The 14,711-nt window shown below is 47.5% G+C and overlaps 1 pseudogene; it reads right to left on the reverse strand.

Moving 5' to 3' along the window:
* Positions 1–273: 273 nt before the first annotated feature.
* LOC138481763 (small ribosomal subunit protein eS8-like) lies at positions 274–9,002 on the reverse strand (annotated as a pseudogene).
* Positions 9,003–14,711: the final 5,709 nt, after the last annotated feature.

Below are 14,711 nucleotides of genomic sequence, written 5' to 3' on the forward strand. Positions count from 1 at the left end.
GCTGCAAACACAGGGAATATCCTAAGAACTGGACCCATTTAGACTTTTATTTTTCTTTAAATGGGTTTTCCCCTTCAGTGCCAAGGCCTTTTTTGGTGATTTCCACCATGCAAAGCCTTCTAACAATTTCTCCTTCATTAACCCCTTAAGTGCCAAGGACGAGCTATCTCGTCCTTGGCACTGGGGAGGTAATCCCAAGGACGAGATACCTCGTCCTTGGAACTTAAGGGGTTAAACACAAGTTTACTGATGTTATTGTGTAGACTTTGACATTTATTTGCCTTTTTTGGCTTTGATCTTTCTCAGGTAGAATTCTACTTCTTGTCCTTCCAAGACGTAGCCATCTGCACGACCACAATGGCCCGGTCTGCAAGCTATAGAGGCAAGAAGCTTTCCCTGCTGGAACTGCTCTTCAAGGAGAGTGCAGATTTTTGCTGTCTTGTTTCTCGCTTCATATTTTGTCTGGATCTTTTTTTATCTCTTTTTGATGGGGGTTTCCTCTTTTAAAGGAGTCAACTTGCCTCCATTATTGGGTCCAAGCGGCAAAGCAAAGTAGGCCTCATACCACTGTCTGTAAGGAGTGTTGTCTACCAGGACAATGCAGTTCTTTGCCAGGGTCTTCGTTTGAACCAGTTCATTGCTGGAGGCATTGTACTCAACATCAACGATTCTGGTCTTGCGGGTGCGGCACTCCGAGCCACAGGAAAAGTTCCCAGCATCCAACCTGAGAGCACGATAGCATTTGTTACCACCGCAGACTTCTACTGTGTGAACACGTTGAGGCCAGATCTTGGTGTTGGCAGCGGGGTGACCCAATTCATACTTCCCTTTCTTGTGGAAGGGCTTCCTTTTGCCCCCAGGTTTGCAGCACTTGTGCCAAATGTCCATTCTCAAGTGCTGGCCAGAAAGAGTAAGACCCCCCTTACACTTTGACTTCTGACTGTAGCACAATCATGCTGTACAATACTCACTCATTTTAATGCTTGTTGATGCTCTCCTGTGTGTTGCACCTTACGACTTGTGTGGTAATACATGCCAGAACGCATAAGGGAAATCACAGGAGTGATGAGCTATTGCTGGAATTCCGTAATGGGAAAGTCAGTTCCACAAAACTCCTGGAGCTTGTTTCTCATTCCTGTGCTGATACCATTATGCACCACTAGAATAATGCATTATGCCTTTGCATGGAAAGAAGATGCACAGGTATCAGCTACAGGTGGCGCTGTAGCTCAGGTCTTTCAATGGACGATGAAAACAGTACGGTTCTCTAGCGAATGGGGCCCTTAAATGGGGTTGAATGGTAGGAGATTGGGCGCCATGCTATCTAAGCATGGTGCCTTAATCACAATTGACATGTGTCAACCGGGGAACACAGAAATTGCCCAGATCAAGAGCTGCAAATGCCTTGCAAGTAACCAAAGCTAGCTGCAGGCACACTGTCGGAGTGTAACACATCCTTATCAGATTGGTACACTTATCCCACTGCAACTGGAACAGAGGCACTTGAGGACTTACTAGCTGAAGTCCTCTATGCCACCCTACTCTAGCACACCCACTCAGCCACTCTTCCTCAGCCTACTCTGCATCACCCAGCCTTACTGAACCCCACTCGCCCAGTTTACCTCGCCCCACACCTCCTCACCCTTCTTCATCCAACGGTACCTCTCCTTCTCACTGAACTCCACCTCACCCCACACACACACACTACTAAATCCCCTCTAATTCACCCCACTCTTCCTCACATCGCTCTACTTCAACTCACTCAACCTCACCTCACTGTAACATATAACAGTCTTCCTCACCCCTTCCTCACGCCTCACTCACTAAAACTCACCCAAGCTATATCACTCCACTCTTCCTCATCCCACTCCACCTCACCTCAACATTTCTCACCCACTCTTCCTCGCACCACTCTTCTTCACCCACTCTCTCTCACTCACTCACTCACTCTCCCTGAACCCACCCTTCCCGAACCCACTCTCCCTCACCCCACTCTAACTGACCCCACTCTTCCTCACCATATGCTTCTTCATCACGCTCTATTTCAGCACACTCACCCGACTCTTCTTCACACCATTTTCCCTAAACCATGCTTCCTCATCCACTCTACCCCACTCCATTAATACACTCTACCCCACCCCTCTCTACCTTAACCCACTCTCCCTCCCTCCATCATTCTTCCTCACCCCACTCTTCTTTATCCCACTCATCCACTCTACCTCACCCCACTCTTCTCCCCTACTCTATCTCACCGTGCTTTACCGCACCCCACTCTTCCTAATCTCACTTTACCTCACCACATGCTACATCAGCATATGGTTGCCCAACTCATTCTTCCTGATCCCACTCTACTTCACCCTACACTTTCTGATCTCACTCAAACTCACGCCATTCAACCTCACCCCACTCTACGCCACCACACTATTTCACACCACACTATTACATACCCATGAGAGTGGACACGGCTGAAGAGACGGCATGGAGCACGAGCATGAGGCATCCCAACTGACCCTATTGACTCTCCTCTGCACTCCCTATTCCAAAGGTGGCAGCACACTCCCCTACCTTTCCTCTCCACCAGCATGTCCAAATTGTAACCGGTGTGGCGCTCTCTGCAGAGAAGATTTTACAAAAAGCCTCTAGTGAGCCGCCAGCTTGGAGAACTTACGCGATATATGGGATGCAAAAACAAAGTGGGCCCACTTGGCAGTTTGGGTAGATGGTGCCACCACTTCTTGGTACATTCCCGCATCTCCTTCTGTACCTCCTTCTAAAAATACAGAGTTTCTAGGGGGTAGGGGGCTCTGTTAAAGAAAATATTACATATGTTTGAATATTTGGGCACCTAACATAATACATACTGCACTGTAGCAGAACACATTGAAGGAAGTTACAGAAGAAAGTGAGGGAGAGAAAGGGGAGAGAGACAGAGACAGAGAAACAGGGAGGAAGAAAGGGGAAGACAGAGAGAGACACACAGAGAAAAAGAAAGAAACAGGGGGGGCAGATTCACAAAAAAATGTGCAAACAAAAGGAGCACAACGAATGAGCTGGTTCTCTTTGCGCTATGTGCTGGCCAACTTATTCTCAAAGTTGCACTTGCGCATTTCAGGAGGGATGGACAGTGGTGCAATGATGCGCTGTCTAGTCACTTTGCATACATTTGTGTAAGGAGCGAGCCCCAACAATAATGTACGACAGGCTCCCACACGCCACGCGGATGCTGGGTGCGTATTTCACCGTTCTGGGACGTTAAGGGGTCGGTGTCAGGGAAACAACAAAAAAAGCATTTCCATCCTCATTTGGGGGTCACACTTGAAAAACAAATCATAGCAGGGTCAGAAATGACCATGCCACTGTTTGCACCTCCGCCTCAGCCATTTCTGAACAGATGCAGGGGAAAGGCTTTCCTATGCATTTTACAATATATCGGATTTCAGAATTCGGGATGCGCTTTAAGATGTGCAGAAATGCCCCCTGATCTGTGCAAATGCGCAAATGGGGAAAATGGGCATTGAATCATCGCATCTAAGATGCGCTCATTCAGACGCCCTTTGTTAATTGGCCTGCCACTTTTTAACATACGCTATGGTAATAGAACATAATGAAGGACAAATGTGCTGTATTATTTGCAGTTCCTCCAAGTGGGGTGGGGAAGACAAGGCCCTGTTTCTGCAGACAGGCAATCGCCAATAGACATTGACAGCGAGTGGCATTGTCACCAGTGTGTGGTGCACACTAACATATAGTGACATGGCATGCTCTACAGTACTTGCCTTGCACACAGGCAATATTGCATTACTGGAAGTGACAGGGTGAGAAAAGCGAAAGAGAAAAAGAGTGAGAGTGGGATGGGCAGTGAGAAATGAGAGAGAGAGAGAGAGAGAGAGAGAGAGAGAGAGAGAGAGAGAGAGAGAGAGAGAGAGAGAGAGAGAGAAGAGAGAGAGAGAGAGAGAGAGAGAGAGAGAGAGAGAGAGAGAGAGAGAGAGAGAGAGAGAGAGAGAGAGAGAGAGAGAGAGAGAGAGAGAGAGAGAGAGAGAGAGAGAGAGAGAGACCATTGCAGCAATTTGAATTGTCGGCAGTGTGTAGTATGCACGCTACAGTACCATATCGTGACTTGACATATGGCAATGCACCCGGATTGTACGCGGGAAAACATTGCAAAAGATTGGAAGAGCGGGAGATTGAGAGAGAAAGGGAGAGCGGGAGAGAGAGAGAAAGAGAAAGACATTAACTGTATAATCTACAGTACACATGTGCACAGTAATGAAACATCCTGAAGACAGAATATACTTTACCATTCTCAGTGAATTCCAAGTGGAATGCTAGAGTTGAGGTCCTGTTTCTGCAGGCGGGTCACTGCTGACCCACAGGGGTCTTCTGTTCAGGAAAAGGTATTTTAGAATATTTGGGCGTATCAACACATACATATCCAGCATAACACACTGTGGGAAGTTTCAAAAGAAAAGGAGAGACAGAGAGAGAGGGACAGAGGGGGACAGGGGAAAGAGTGAGTGAGCGAGAGCATGAGAGAGAGAGAAACAAAGAGGGGCAACGAGGCAGTGTGAGAAAGATATTGATAGTTACGGGCATTGTTAGTGGTGTGCAGGGTACACTGTACAGTCAAATGGAGTGACATGACTGACATACGGTAAGACACCGATTGTTTGCACGAAAACAATGCATTAGCCTAAGAGACATAATAAAGGGAGAGAGTGTGAGATGTAGAGAGAGACGTACTTTAGAGGTGAAGACATGCGGTAACAACCATAGTAAAGAAAACTGTACAGTAGCAGAATATACAGAAGGCAGAATGTGCTGTACCATTTCCAGTGCCTCCGAAAGGGATGTTGGAGCCAAAGTCCTTTTTCTGCAGGCAGGTCAACACCAACATGTGGGGGCCCGCTGCTAAGGAACACAATGGCCCCCATTCCGAGTTCGGAAGGCCCGGTAATTCCTCCCTCCAAGGACCCAGACACGGTCCTTCCCCATTCCCATTCAGCCCCCATATGGCTGAATGGGAATGGGAGAGGGAGCACACAACGGGCCATTACGAGACGGCCCATTGTTTGCTCCCTCTTCCCCTCGCGGGACCCAGTAAGCACGCCTAGTTTTCCCAGGCGTTGCTTCCTGGGTCCCGCGAGGGGACCTCGTAATGCGGCGGTACGGATGAACGGCGCCGGCACCTTTTACGGTGCCGTTCACTCCGCACCGCCAGGGTCTTAATGAGGCCCAATATGTTAGAATATGTGGGCACTTCACCAGATCCATACAGTAGGAAAGCACATTGTGGGAAGTTTCAAAAGAAAAGGTGAGACACAAAGAGAAAGAGAGAGACGGGGGAGGCAGAGAGGCAGTGAGAGATAGACATGTGCAGCAATTAACATTGTTGGTGGTGTGCAGTGTACACCGTACAGTAACATATAGCTGCATGACATGTAGCAGTACACCTGGGTTCTATGCAGGAAAAAACTGCATTACTCTGACAGAAAAAAGGGAGAGAGTGAGAGAAAGTGAGACATACTGTGGAGAGGAAGACATGTGCAGTTTAAACCATACTAAAATAAACTCTGTAATAATGGAACATACTGAAGCAAGAATCTACTGAGCCATTTGTAGTGCCTCTAGAAGTGGGAGAATGGAAGACCAGGCTCCCGTCCTTCACCTCTCGCGCTTGGCCTAGAGGGTCACGACCCAGACACCCGCCACGAGAAGAGTTTGTCCATTTACCAGACGACCAAATACCCTGGTACAGGAACATACGGATGTGTCCATCTGCCTGCCCAACAGCCCGCACTGGCCATGCCGACACCTGCGGCACGGACCAACTAGACTAAAATCTACACGTCGTTAGAGATGCCATGACGACCTAGACAACGGGAAGCACATCTGTACAAATATACACACTGGACATTCCCACACCGATCTACACGAAGAATATACTCAGTGCTATGACGTAGGCGACAGGCATACTCACGGACGTGCATCTTTATTATTTTTACATAGGCTTTCAGAATGCAGAAACGCAAGACGCGTCATGAACTCATCTACAAAGCTTGCTCACGCTTCTCTTGAAACCAGTTACCACCATAAGAAATATAATGAAGACACGATACTGGTCATGGAACTATATGCTACTATAACCTAAAGCACCTATGCACCAAACGGACCACTTATGCACCAGGCCCAAGTAGGCCTCAAACAAGAGCTCCCGTGGACATTAACAAAGCAAGAGTCTGGTTGCTGATCCTGCAGAATGGCCCCAGTGAAACAACCAGCCAAGGTCGCAATGTTGCAAACCCACATTCCAAGAACAAAGCATCAAAGGCACGATGTTGCAACCTTGCACTCCGCGCACCAACGTTAAGGTCACACCTGCAGATTAAACCAGACACACAGTGGAAAAGCAATATTAATTGTGCAGAATTCTGCCTCAAACAAGGTCCCTCCCCACGTGACCAAGCCGAACCTGACGAGATGCCAAACCCAGGAGAGAAAAGGCGTCTGGATCCCTCGCTACGAGACACAGGCAGATACACTTGAAAGGCTCAATGGACATCTGCGACAGTGGGAGCGGTCAGCCTTCCAACTATGAATAAATCCTCACATTGTCTGCACGTACCCATAATGAAACATTGTTGCAATTGCAGGTACACCGAGAGCTGGGAACAGCGGTGGTCCCAGGCTGGGAAGCTCACGGGCGCACCAATCAAAACATGGGGCTCTTATCACTGACGCCAGTAATATTAACCAATCCTCAGGAGTCTTCATGTAACAATTTTCATGTATCTAATTGTAGGGACAACCCAGATATATCACCTGACTACCCTGTGTCCACTAACATTGTCCTCTATATGTGTGCTATACTAACCCTACCACTCGAGCAACCAATTAAGAGTGGCGATAGGTTTTTTGTTAACTTTCTGAAGTGACGCAAATAGCGCGTCATAATACAGTAAAAAGGGCCTGCGAGCCCCACGATTGTGTGTGTGACAGGACGGACGCGTACGCTCCTTGACCCATCCCTGCCGTTTTGTCTAATAAACAGCAGAGTCACCTTGCTCCTTGTGTGTGTCTCATACTCTATCTCATCTGGGATACACGGGAGGAGTTGGGGCCTCCCTGCCTGGAGGTCTGCGGACGGCCCGGCCGACCCCGGCAGAATTTCCCCCCGACAAGTTGGAGGCACTGCTGAGATCTGTTTAAGATCGACTTTTTATTTTTTACTTCGACTTTTTATTTTTACTTTTTCCAGGCACTCCCGTTGCGAGGAGGCCCGGCGGCGCGGCCCCCTCTGCTGTTGCCCCCTTCTGAGGACTACAGGACCATCGCGGAGCTGCGAGAAGACCGGACAGCGCAATCCGGATATTGGCCCTCGGGAGCCGGTTGAGAAGTATTTCGCCCGCGGTTGGCGAGTGTCCAGACGTGGTCCAGACGAGGGGAGGTGGCGAGCCGCTTGGAGGGGTGCACGCAGTCGAGCGGCCCTGCATCGAGAGAACTTGGTGAGCATGACACGCACAACAAGCAATGCGAAATTGTGAGGGAGGGGGGAGGAAGTAAATAAGGGAGGTGTTGTACAGATGCACGGCGAAGGTCTAACAAGTTAGTGTTGCCAATGGAATGAATGGTAGCGAAACGTGTGCGAGAGCAGTCGGCTATGTTACGCGAAAGAGGGAGGGCGGAGCACGAAAACATCACGTGCGGCCGCTCATAAGGCACTGATTGGCCTAAGTCGTGACTACGTGTAAGGGTGGGGGTGTGTGTGGTTTCCTACGATTTGGCATTTATTGATCAATGAGTAGACGAGGATCCCTATTGTTCGAGCAAGAAACTCGATAGGTAGATGACGATTCCCTGTAGGCGGTGGCTAGTTGCCTAGTTGCCCAATACGGAAGATAATTGGCTGGTTAAGCCCTCCTGTTGAGGGGCGTATCACACGCGAGGCGACGCAGCGTGCGCAGTCCGATTATATTATTGATTTGATTACCTTGTTCCAGGAGTGACAGGAAGACAGCTGTAGGGTTAGCGGGGGTAGATTGCAAGTGTATTTTGAACTTAAAGAACATAATAAGAATGTACCAGTAGCTCGAAGAGATCGGTGACGTCACCAGTAGGGATTTAATAGGATATCGCAAACACAAGGAACTTTGGTTTTGGGAGTGGTGGGGAAGAGAAATATGATAAGGGAGCGGACGCGGAGATAAACGATAAACGAGTGGATCGGGAAAAGGAGAAGGGGAAAGGGGCGTGGCTGCGCACGTAGAACGCCGGCCACGGCAAGTGTAAAAGGGGGAGGAGAACGGGGAAACAGGACGACTGTATAAGAGCGTCATAAAGGGTACGCTGCCGCAGGGGGCTGCGTGCGCTTCGGCCGCAGGGGGCCGTAAGGGTGTAGTAACAGAAGGGAATAGACAAATGTAAAACCATACATAAAGGATTGTCGTAAGTCCCCATACTTACGGGGCCAGGTAAGCAATATAAGGTTGTATATTGTAAACTACTAGTGAAGGGAAGGATAACAAGTGGAGCGCCACTATGTCATACGGGACAGGGTCGGGAGGGTGGGGGAACACCCTCACTACACCACTACAACACATATGTACCACACTGCCACCCCATAGGGAGAAATTAATTAAGTACAGCATAGAGTGGACCCAGGGGACGGATAACAAAATGTTAACACCATGGCCGCCTAATGGGAGTTTCGATCCATATGCCCAACATTCACTGCTAAACCATCTGCACAATACATACAAGGGGAAGAAGTTGGCAAACCATGTGGAGGTGTTTAACTTATGGAGGATGTTCCAGGGGTCCCGACCAGAACCAAATGGAATGTTCAGTATGGGGGAAACACCGGAAGAAAAGGAGATTAAGAAAGAAGGAGAGGATGGGAAAAAGGGGCGTGAAAGCACAAAGAATACGGGGAACGGAGGAGAGGGAGGAGAAAAGATTGTTAAATCAGACGACATAAAAAAGGAACCGAACAACGAGATACCCATAACACCGGGAGTGAAAACGGAGGGAGGAGGGTTGTACCCTTTAAGAGAATTAGGAGAAATAGAAGGACAGTTAAGGGCGGCGGAAGGATACTCGAACCCGGCATACAGCCCTCCACCATATGTGGCTCATAGGAAGATGCCAGTGGGGGAGGGGAGGATTGAAGAAGAGCAGACTGTAGAGATAGGAAATGATGAGTGGGTAGCTGCACAGATACTATTAAAATTACGAGGTTCACTAACTGGAGAAGAGAGGGAGGTAGTAAAGAGAACAGACGAGGATAGTGCAAGAGAGAGTGAAATGGGGGGAGGAGCTATTACGGCAAAAGGAAGAGATTTTAGAGGAAAGATTAGCAAAGCTAAGGGATGAGCAGAATGAATTGATCAAACAGCTTGAGAGGGAGGAAAGAGAGAGATTGAGGAAAAGGAAAGAAGGTAAGAACGAATTGGAAAAATTAAGGGAACGAAATGAGGAGCAAAGGAGAGAAACTGAAAGGGTAAAAGCAGCAGCAGACAGGGTATCAAGAGTAGTGTTGAGAGAGAAGAAGAAGGAAGAAGAAGAAAGAGAAAAGGAAATGGCAATATGGAAGAGGAGGGTACTATCAGAGACAGCTAAGAAATATGAAGAGGGGAAAGTAATAGAAAGTATAGTAGAGAGAGAAAGAGTGAAATGGGAAAGGAAGAAAGAGAATGAAAGAATATTGGAACAGATGAGCAACGAAGTGATGGAGGAATTGAAAAGGAAGAGGGAGGAAAATAGTAGGGAGATGGAGGAGAGAAGTGAAGGGGAAAGAGAAGGGAGAAGTAGGGAGAGTGAAAGATGGGGGATGTATATAGAAGTAGAGAAGTAGCAACAACATCAGCACTAGGGGGAGCAGTTGGTAACGAAGGAAAAGGAGAAATAGACCTAATAGACTTAGAGACAGTAACAATAAAAGGGAAAAAGGCAGAGTGGGGGGCGCCATTTATGAATGATTTTTGCAGTGAGGAGGAAGAAGGAGTGGAGAGAGAAGGAAGAAAGAGTGAAAGGGAAAGCTTAGATAAGCTATACCTCACTCGAACAAACATAGACTCGCCATGGATCAGTAGGAGAAGGGAGGACCTGGAGAGAAGTGAGGAGGGAGTGCAAGGACTAGTGGAAAGACAAACCCATGAAACCACATCATCCCCATCTCCATCACGCCCTCCCCCATCGCACCCTACATGCTCAACCACTGCACGCTCGCTGCGCAGAATAAAGCTTGCGCCCTTCATGGACGAACTGACACCCTATGCATGTCGGCTTAGAGACCTCCCTAGTCGCAGGCAAGACAGACAAATAAACACGCCCACATTAAATACAGGAAATGACGAAAGGGGAAAGGATGGAGAAGGAGTTAGGAGCAGGGGTAATAAGGACGGAATTGAAGAGGTAAAGGAACCGGAAGAAGAGGAGGGGTGTGAGGACTCGATATTATGGAACGTAAAGGGTGACACAAGACACAACTTAATGCCACTGTTGGAGAGAGGAGGGGTTAGACCACAGTACGTCCCTTGGAAGCATACGGATAAAGAAAACATAAAATGTAGGCTCCCATCACTAAGTGGAGGTGCGGGTAAGTGGATATATGAAATGGAAAAACACACCGCAGGACAGAAACTAGCAGTAGGAGATGTAAAGGGCCTGTTAATATCAATATTAGGGGATAGAGCGGATGACATTTGGAAGAGAGCGGGATTCCATGGGGTAACAATAACAAACACATCGCATGATGGGGCACCATTTGCAAACTGCAGACATGCGCTATGGCAGGCACTGAGAGTACAGTACCCAGACACATCAGACATAGGAGCAATTACTTCCCGTAAGATGCGTGAGAATGAGGATCCTGTTGATTATATCCAGGATATCCAAGAGAAGTGGTGCATGGAAACTAGAGAACAATGGGACAAAACACCAGCCATATTTTATCATATACTAGTACAAGGGCTCCCAGAAGGAGTTCAGAAACAATTAAAGAAAGTAGTGGGAATGGAAGCAAAACCATGGCCAGAAATACAACTGACTATAGTATATCACTGCAGGACATGGCGAGGAAAAATGAAACAAAAGGAAGAAGACAGGAAAACAGAAGAGGCTAAACTAGTACAGAAAAAACTTACTAAATACACAATGGAAGGGGCACTAATAACTACGCCCACACCAATGGCCCAAAGCCCCACACAAGTAGTGGCTGCACAAGATCCTGCTCAAATAGCACCTCCACAGACTATAACACAACAAGTCCCGCCACTGCAATTACACGCACCAAACATGGGAGGAGGGTACCCAATGCATGGAGCTGGGTATTATAGTTATAATAGGGGGAGAGGAGGATTTATGAGAGGGAGAGGATACGGATATAATGCCCAACAGCAGGTGGGAGGACTTAGAAATTCCTACCCCACAGGGCAACCAGTAAACCAGGACAACACAGGGAGCTTCCCATGGCAAAGCAGGGAACCACCCGTGTGTTGGAGTTGTGGATTATTAGGACACATGTCACGTACGTGTAGGGTCAGGCCAGGAACACCAGCATGGAATGAACAGGCACAACCTAGGACCTCACAAGAACAGCAGGGCGTACAACAACAGCAGACGTTACAACAAGGAAGTGACCCACAACAACAACAAATAACACAACAACAGCCACTGCCACAACAACAAGTAGCGCTAACACAGCAACCCCAAACTCAACAAACGCAATTGGGTAGGGTGACGGTCTTGGGACACAACCCTTACACAGGGAATGGCCAATCATTGTACCCACAATAGGACAGCCCACAGACGGCCTTGGTGTGTCCCATCCTGTCAGTAACACCTAATAGTGCGGAGGAGCCACGCATAGAGGTAACGATAGGTGACAAAAAATTATCATTCCTTGTTGACACCGGGGCAACCCGGTCTTGCATAAGGGAAGGTAAATTTAAGATGTCAGGCGAAGCCATGAACACCCAAGGATTTTCTGGGGCTAAAGGGTTGGTTCCCTTTACTGATAACGTTCCCTTATCTATTGGAGATTATGATCTGTCGGTTCCACTTTTATATTATAGTGCCTCACCAGTGAATATACTGGGGAGGGACATAATGAACAGGTTGAATATGACGATCTCCTTTACAGAGGATGGCATAATTTGCTCTACTCCAGGGATTAACATGCTTGCAGCACGACAGATTATGCAAGCATACTGTGGACAGACAGCGATTAGGGCGGAGCCAGTAGATGGCGAGCTATTCCAGTATGGAACAGACATGGCGTTTGCATGGATGCCAGGGATAGAAGGGAAGATATGGAGGAGGCCAGCAGCCTATCTGTTCCGACCAGAAACACCTGTTAATGAACCAGAAGGAAAGGTGTTTGTAATGGACATTGAGAGCATTATTGCAACAGCTGATTATATTGCTGTACATGCCCAAGATAAAGAAGGGAGAGCATGGAGGGCAGTGATAGCACTAGCAGAAGGATGTAGGCTGACCCAGGTGTCAGATGAGGAGCTGTTCTCAGAAGAAAAGGAGGAAGGTGAAATGGTGTTCATGATGAGTGTAGGAATATGGCTAAGAGTGGCTCACAAACAAGTAGCACAGAAAATTGCAATGGCACTTGAGGCACCCGCATGCACCCCAGTCCCCTTCTTTGAGGAGGATATGTCAAGGGTGCCCAAATCATTATGGACTATTAGCCCTTATGACGTGGGATGCATAAAAAGCATAGGGGGTGTAAGGATAAAATTGAAAAAAGGTGCCATACTACCAAGAGTGAAACAGTACCCACTGTCAAAAGAGGCAGATGAGGGCATATATGAAACCATAACGGCCCTTATAAACAATGGCATATTGGTCCCCTCAGAGTCACCATGTAACACGGCTGTGTACCCAGTGCGCAAGACTAAAGGGGGGTCTTGGCGCTTCATACAGGACCTCAGGCCCTTGAATAACATAGTAGAAGCAGAGTATCCAGTAACAGCAAACCCGGCCACAATATTGTGTGGCATTCCAGCAGAAGCATCACGGTTTACAGTGATTGACCTTAAAAATGCTTTTTTCTCAATACCATTACACCCCGACTCACAAGATTTGACAAGCTTCACTTACCGAAATACAAAGTGTAAACATACCAGATTGCCACAGGGGTATTGTGAATCACCCTCAATTCTCAATAGAGTAATACAGATGGATTTGGGTAACGTTGAAGTGGAAAGCACAGTGTTACAGTATGTGGATGACATAATAATTTGCAGTACAAACAAAAGTAAATGCAGAGAGGACTCCTTAAAAATGTTGACGATATTGGCTGAAAAAGGGTACAAGGTAGACATGAATAAGATACAATACTGTCAGGAACAGGTACTTTCCATTGGCCAACTGATATCCCAACATGGAAGAAAGATTGCACCACAAAGAGCACAAGCCATTTCAAGCACTCCAATGCCACAGACTGTGAGAGAACTGCAGCAATTTCTGGGACTGTGCAACTACTGTAGAGCATGGGTATTTGATTACAGTTCATACATAGGACCCCTGCTTGAGGGTTTGAGAGAAGCCAATAAAGGGGAGAAAAAGTTGAGGTGGACTATGGAAATGAGGGAGGCCTTTGATGAATTGAAAGACGCGATATCAACTGCTCCGGTACTGGCATCCCCAGACTATGAGCGACGATTTTTTATATTTTCACATTGCGACTCAGCAGTAATGAAGGCAGTATTGGCCCAAAAAACGAGCATGGGCTATAAACCAGTAGCATTTTACAGCGGTCACTTAGACCCTGTGATGTTAGGTCACTTCCCTTGCGAACAAGGTCTCGCTGCAGCTGCTTTTGCTGTGGAAAAAGCATCAGCAATAACCATGGGGTGTCCAACTACACTGTTTGTGGAACATGCACTATTTGCAATATTGAATAAACCTAAGTCCACACTAACAACGCAGAGGGCATCAGGTTATGAGATCATTTTGTCTAGAGCTGAACTAGCAATTGTTAGATGTAGCACGGTTAACCCTACAAGGTTCCTAGCAGAAGTAATTGAGGAGGGAGATTACGCCCATGACTGCACCCAAATAACTGAAATGTACTCGTGTACTAGAAAAGTTGAAGAAAACGCACTAGAGGGAGGTGAGCTTTTGTTTATTGATGGGTCATCAACTATTGATCAAGGAGATGGGATACGGAGGACTGGGGCAGCAGTGGTAAAAATGATGGAGGCGCCGGTGTGTGTGGCTATGAAATGTGTACAATTACCACAGCATTATTCTGCTCAAGACGCGGAACTGGTTGCACTAATATTGGCATTGAAGGAAAGTTTTGACAAGCGAGTAACCATATATTCCGACAGTGCATATGTTACATTCACTGTCCACTCAGGGCTATCAAAATGGAGAAGAAGAGGGTTTAGGAGAGCTGATGGCACTCCAGTGCAACATGCCCTCTTATTGGCTGAACTGATTGAAGTAATAAACGACCCCCAAGAACTAGCCCTAGTAAAATGCACCGCACACACCAATGGTGAAGATCACGTCTCAAAAGGGAATGCAGCAGCAGACGCACATGCAAAATATGCTGCATACTTTGGTGAGATATGGAACCCCACAGACTCACAGAGAGGGAGAGGGAGGGGAATGGCTAGGGAGATGTTGATAAGAGAAGGGTACACCCATCTTCCAGCCACACAGATTATGGAGCTACAAGCGGCTGCACCAAT

The sequence above is a fragment of the Ambystoma mexicanum genome, chromosome 5p, assembly GCF_040938575.1.
Source record: "Ambystoma mexicanum isolate Mex_15411 chromosome 5p, UKY_AmexF1_1, whole genome shotgun sequence".
NCBI lineage: Eukaryota > Metazoa > Chordata > Amphibia > Caudata > Ambystomatidae > Ambystoma > Ambystoma mexicanum.